Raw genomic sequence first — 5,771 nt, forward strand, 5'->3', positions numbered from 1 at the left:
GCCCAACTGTCTGGGCTGAATCGTTCTCTACCAATTACTGGTTGTGTGATGTCGTACCGGTGATATACTGTTGAGATAAATGCATATTTCAAGACTCACTGCAGAGATTCCAAACCAGCAAGTCTGAGCTGGCTATGAATCTGCTTTGTTGTTTTACAAACATGTCATGGTTTATTGCAGAGGGTCTACAGACCATGCCTTGAAAAACCCTGGCCATCAGGGAGAAAGCGTCGTGCTAACCAGCAAACTGGAATGTCACACTGTGTGTCATTGACATTTTTCAGTGTGAAATCACAAACTGTCATTCAGGGTTAGACTTTATACTACCCAGTAAGTGTCATGGAGGAGGCTTCAGGACAGCTGGGGAATTCAACAGGCCTGATCTCTACCAGGTCCTCCCAGGACACTCACCAGCAGCAGATTTCAAGACATTCTGCCTTCACTTTAGGCCTGGGGTGAACCTGCAGGAGGCTCTCTGCAAATATTCATTGATCAACTGATAGCTTTTCTAGCCAAGCACCAGCTGCCTAGCCTCAGTCCCACGCAGAGGTTCCGGAAGGACTGCAGGAACCCCAGAGAGGGCTAGGGTACAATTAGGGCGCAAGAGGTGGTACCCAGCTCTGATGTCTTCATGTCTTGACTTGAGCTAGGACTTCACACCCAGGACCCCAGAGAAACTAGATGGAAATAAGGTCATGGGAGATGTGAGGGCTCAGAGCCTGCAATCTCTGGACAAACTCCATCTCTTTGAGCCTCAGATGAAATGCAAGGCCTGAGTGTTACAGATCGTTCTTCATTTGTTCATCCCATTAATATTTCAGCTTCTGTCATGTGCCAGGCTAGGCTAGGGAGACCATGGTGAGACAGGTCTCTGTACTCAGTGAGCTTATACTCCAGAAAGGGATCAGACAATAAGGTAATATACATTAATTAATATCAGAGAGTTATGAGAGGAAGACCATAGTCCAGGAGCAGCTATGGCGCATGGCTGTAATCCCAACACTTTGGAAGGCCAAAGCAGGTAGATCGCTGAGTCCAGGGGTTTGAGACCAGCCTGGGCAATATGATGAAACCCTATCTCTCTCTCTCTCTCTCACACACACACACACACACACACACACACACACACACACACACACAAATTAGCCAGGCATGGTGACGCACTCCTTTAGTCCCAGCTACTCAGGAGGCTGAGGTAGGAGGACTGATTGAGCCCAGGGGGTCAAGGCTACAGTGAGCCATGATCACATCCCTGCATTCCAGTTTGGATGACAGAGTGAGACTCTATCTCGAGGGAAAAAAAAAAAAAAAGAGAGAGAGAGAGAGGAAGAACATAAAAGGGTAATGGAGCTGGTCATGGTGGCTCATGCTTACAGTCCCAGCTACTTATCCAACCCGTGGCCCATGAGCTGCATGAAGCCCAGGACGGCTTTGAACATGGCCCAACACAAATTCATAAACTTTCTTAAAAGTTATGAGATTTTTGCCAGGCACAGTGGCTAACGCCTGTAATCCCAACACTTTGGAAGGCTGAGGCAGGCTGATCACCTGAGGTCAGGAGTTCAAGACCAGCCTGACCAGCATGGTGAAATCCCATCTCTACTAAAAATACAAAATTAGGTAGCATGGTAGTGCACGCCTGTAATCCCAGCTACTAGGGAAGCTGAGGCAGGAGAATCACTTGAACCTGGGAGGCGGAGGTTGCAGTGAGCCAAGATCATGCCATTGCACTCCAGCCTGGGCAACAAGAGCAAAACTCCATCTCAAAAAAAAAAAAAGTTTTTTGTGATTTTCTTTCTTTTTTTTTTTCTTTCTTTTTTTTTTTTTTAGTTCATCAGCTATCATTAGTGTTAATGTATTTTATGTGTGGCCCAAGGCAATTCTTCTTCCAGTGTGGTCCAGGGAAGCCAAAAGATTGGACACCCCTGCTCTACAGTGTTCTTAACAAGAGATCATCTAGCCTCTGGGTGGCCGTCTGCACTGTCTGAGGGCTCATGACTGTGACCTCAGAGACTCTTTAAATGATGAAATCATGGCCATAACTATGGCAAACCTCAATGGAGAATGTCATGCCAACCATAATCTTGTCTCACCTGAGCTGCACAATCACTTCTCAGGTAGGTACTCCTACTGTATTAGGGGCATTTTACTCATTGGGATGCTGAGACTTAGAGAGTTGAGACAAGTTGCTCAAGTCACTTATTTGTTAGGCGGCAGAACAGGTGATTCTAATCCAGGGCGAACTCTAGAGTGCTGGGCTCTTAAATGACACATGGCGTTGTTGATCTAATGGAGTTTGGTACCCCGTATCCCCCATCCTACTTTTCTCTAATGCAGGAACACTTGGATCTGGAGGTCACAGCCTCCCCTTAGACTGTAAAAGAGTGCCTGCTGGGCACTAGTCCCATGCTGAGGGCACCCCTCCAGCACATCCTCTGAGCATGGGATTGCTGAGAGCTACAGTCTGGGGGTGGTGAGCCAGATCAGCACAGATCACAGATGGAAACCATCCTTCTAGGTAACTCCTTCTAGAAGGAAGAGTTCCTGGTCCAGAACTGTGTTCTGTTCCCAACTTGCCTCCAGTCTGCCTGCTCCATGACCCCAGACGTCTGCTTGAGTCAGCCCTGGGCCTGTGTGGGGGCGGCCCCTGGGCTTCCGCAACATCCTGTGTTCTGCCTTCTGCATACCTATTTTCCATTTCCAGGGAATCCCTCCCATCAGGGTTGGTTTTTACACTCTGGACCAGCCCACAGAACAATTGCAATGGCTCCCTCAGAGGCTCCTGGAGTCATTCCTGCATTACACAATCTCCAGTCTCCAGGGTCTGGCAGGAGCTGCCTTTCTTTCTCTCTCCTGAAAGACTCCAAGTGCTGCTCCTCCTTCAGTTCACACTGGCAAGATCTTCTCTTCCAAAGAGCCTCACTGCTGTCCCCACTTCCCTGAGCTCCTGTTCCCTTGTGCTGACTGAGCCACTGGAGGGGACATCTGCCATGTTTGTTGTTTGTCTTCCAGCATCCCTTCCCCTCCTTCCTCTGTGAACCGCACTCCTTTTCCCTGGGAATAGCCCCTCCTCCACTTTCTGAGACTAGTTGGGGCTGCCACTCACACAGTACCTTTTCTCCTGGCCAGGGTGGTTGGTCCAGGGTTAGGCATGTGACCCAAAGCAGGCCAATCACAATCCTTCCCTGGGATTCTTTTTTATATGGAGCATATGGAGAAAAAAAGAAAAACTCTTTGGTTTGGGTTTGCTAAGCTGGCTTGATGGAAGCCAGGCTGGAGCTACCTGCATTCCTGCTTCTCTTCCCCTTTCTAGATAGAGGCTACCTATATGACGTGGGAGAAAGTGAAGCCAATACACAGAGAGAAGCAGAGAGAATAAGGAAGTGATCTGCTCATTATTTCAGTTTTTAGAGACCTTGACACCAGCCCCACCTAAACTAATCAGTCAGTTTATTTATTTACTTACTTATTATTTACTTACTGGCTACTTTTACTCAAACTAGTTTGAATTTGGTTTCGATCACTTGCAATTAAGAGTCCAAACATGTCTTCCTGGGCTTAGACCTAGTTCACAGGGCTAAACGCACCAAGAAAGTTGGAATCATCAGTAAATATGGGACCCGCTATGGGCCTCCCTCCAGAAAATGGTGAAGAAAATTGAAATCAGCCAGCACACCAAGTATACTTGCTCTTTCTCTGGCAAAAACAAGATGAAGAATTGAGTTGTGAAGATCTGGCACTGTGGTTCCTGCATGAAGACAGTACCTAGCAGTGCCTGGACCTACAATACCACTTCCAAAGCTAGGGTAAAGTCTGCCATCAGAAGACTGAAGGAATTGCAAGACCAGTAGAGGCTCCTCTACTCTTTGAGACATCACTGGCCTATAATAAATGGGTTAATTTATTGAACAAAATTGATTTGGCTTGTTACTTTATTAGACATTCTGATGTTTGCATTATGTCACTACTGATGTATTGGAGAAGCATGCTGAGATGGATTCTTGTAATTCAGTCCCTTTTTTAAGTAGTCAGATGATAAAATATGGCATAAGAATATAAGCCTTCCAAGTTAGGTATGTGTATTAGGTTTGTATAAGTCTGTTCCTGCCAGTTTGACTTTGAGGTACATTGGAGCAAACTGCAAACTTTAGTTTTGAAATTACAGTTAATATTTTTAAAAAAATCTTTCTAGTCTGGGCGCAGTGGCTCATGCCTGTAATCCCAGCATTTTGGGCAGCCGAGGCAGGTGGATTACTTGGAGCCAGGAGTTCAAGACCAGCCTGACCAACATAAAGAAACCCCATATCTACTAAAAATACAAAAATTAGGCGTGGTGGTGCACTGTAATCCCAGCTACTTGGGAGACACAGGCATGAGAATTGCTTGAACCTGGGAGGCAGAGGTTGCAGTGAGCTGAGATGGTGCCACTGCACTCCAGCCTGGGCGACAGAGTGAGACTCTGTCTCTAAAAAAAAAAGGGCTCCAAGATGGCCGAATAGGAACAGCTCCGGTCTGCAGCTCCCAGCAAGATCAACACAGAAGATGGGTGACTTCTGCATTTCCAACTGAGGTACCTGGTTCATCTCACTGGGACTGGTTGGACAGTGGGTGCAGCCCATAGAGGGTGAGCTGAAGCGGGGCGGGGCATCACCTCACCCAGGAAGCACAAGGAGTCGGGGATTTCCCTTTCCTAGCCAAAGGAAGCCATGACAGACTGTACCTGGAAAAATGGGGCACTCCTGCCCAAATACTGCACTTTTCCCAAGGTCTTAGCAGCCGGCAGACAAGGTGATTCTCTCCTGTGCCTGGCTCAGCAGGTCCCACGCCTGGGGAGCCTTGCTCACTGCTAGCACAGAAGTCTGAGATCGATGTGCGAGGGGGAAGCCTCACTGCAGGAGGGGTGACAGCCATTGCTGAGACTTGAGTAGGTAAACAAAGCAGCTGGGAAGCTCAAACTGGGCAGAGCCCATCACAGCTCAACAAGGCCTACTGCCTCTAGACTCCACCTCTGTGGGCAGAATATAGCCGAACAAAAGGCAGCAGACAACTTCTGCAGACTTAAATGTCCCTGTCTGACAGCTCTGAAGAGAGCAGTGGTTCTCCCAGCACGGCATTTGAGATCTGAGAATGGACAGACTGTCTCCACAAGTGGGTCTCTGACCCCCGTGTAGCCTAACTGGGAGACACTTCCCAGTAGGGGCTGACAGACACCTCATATATGTGGCTGCCCCTCTGGGACAAAGCTTCCAGAGGAAGGATCAGGCAGCAATATTTGCTGTTCTGCAATATTTGCTGTTCTGCAGCCTCTGCTGGTGATCCAGTGTCTGGAACGGACCTCCAGCAAACTGCAACAGACCTGCAGCTGAGGGACCTGACTGTTAGAAGGAAAACTAATAAACAGAAAGGAATAGCATCAACATCAACAAAAAGGTCATCTACACCAAAACCCCATCTGTAGGTCACTAATATCAAAGACCAGAGGTAGATAAAACCACAAAGATGGTGAGAAACTAGAGCAGAAAAGCTGAAAATTCTAAAAATCAGAGTATCTCTTCTCCTCCAAAGGATTGCAGCTCCTCGCCAGCAACAGAGCAAAGCTGGTTGGAGAATGACTTTGACAAGCTGACAGAAGTAGGCTTCAGAAGGTTGGTAATAACAAACTTCCCTGAACTAAAGGAGGATGTTCAAACCCATCACTAAAACCCTTGAAAAAAGATTAGACGAATGGCTAAGTAGAATAAACAGTATGCAGAAGACCTTAAATGACCTGA

The 5,771-nt window shown here is 47.4% G+C and overlaps 1 pseudogene; it reads left to right on the forward strand.

The window, feature by feature from the left end:
- The first annotated feature begins 2,044 nt into the window (after positions 1 to 2,044).
- Positions 2,045 to 4,075, forward strand: LOC139355980 (large ribosomal subunit protein eL43-like; annotated as a pseudogene).
- The last annotated feature ends 1,696 nt before the right edge of the window (positions 4,076 to 5,771 follow it).

This window comes from Macaca nemestrina, chromosome 9, assembly GCF_043159975.1.
Source record: "Macaca nemestrina isolate mMacNem1 chromosome 9, mMacNem.hap1, whole genome shotgun sequence".
Classification (NCBI taxonomy): Eukaryota; Metazoa; Chordata; class Mammalia; order Primates; family Cercopithecidae; genus Macaca; species Macaca nemestrina.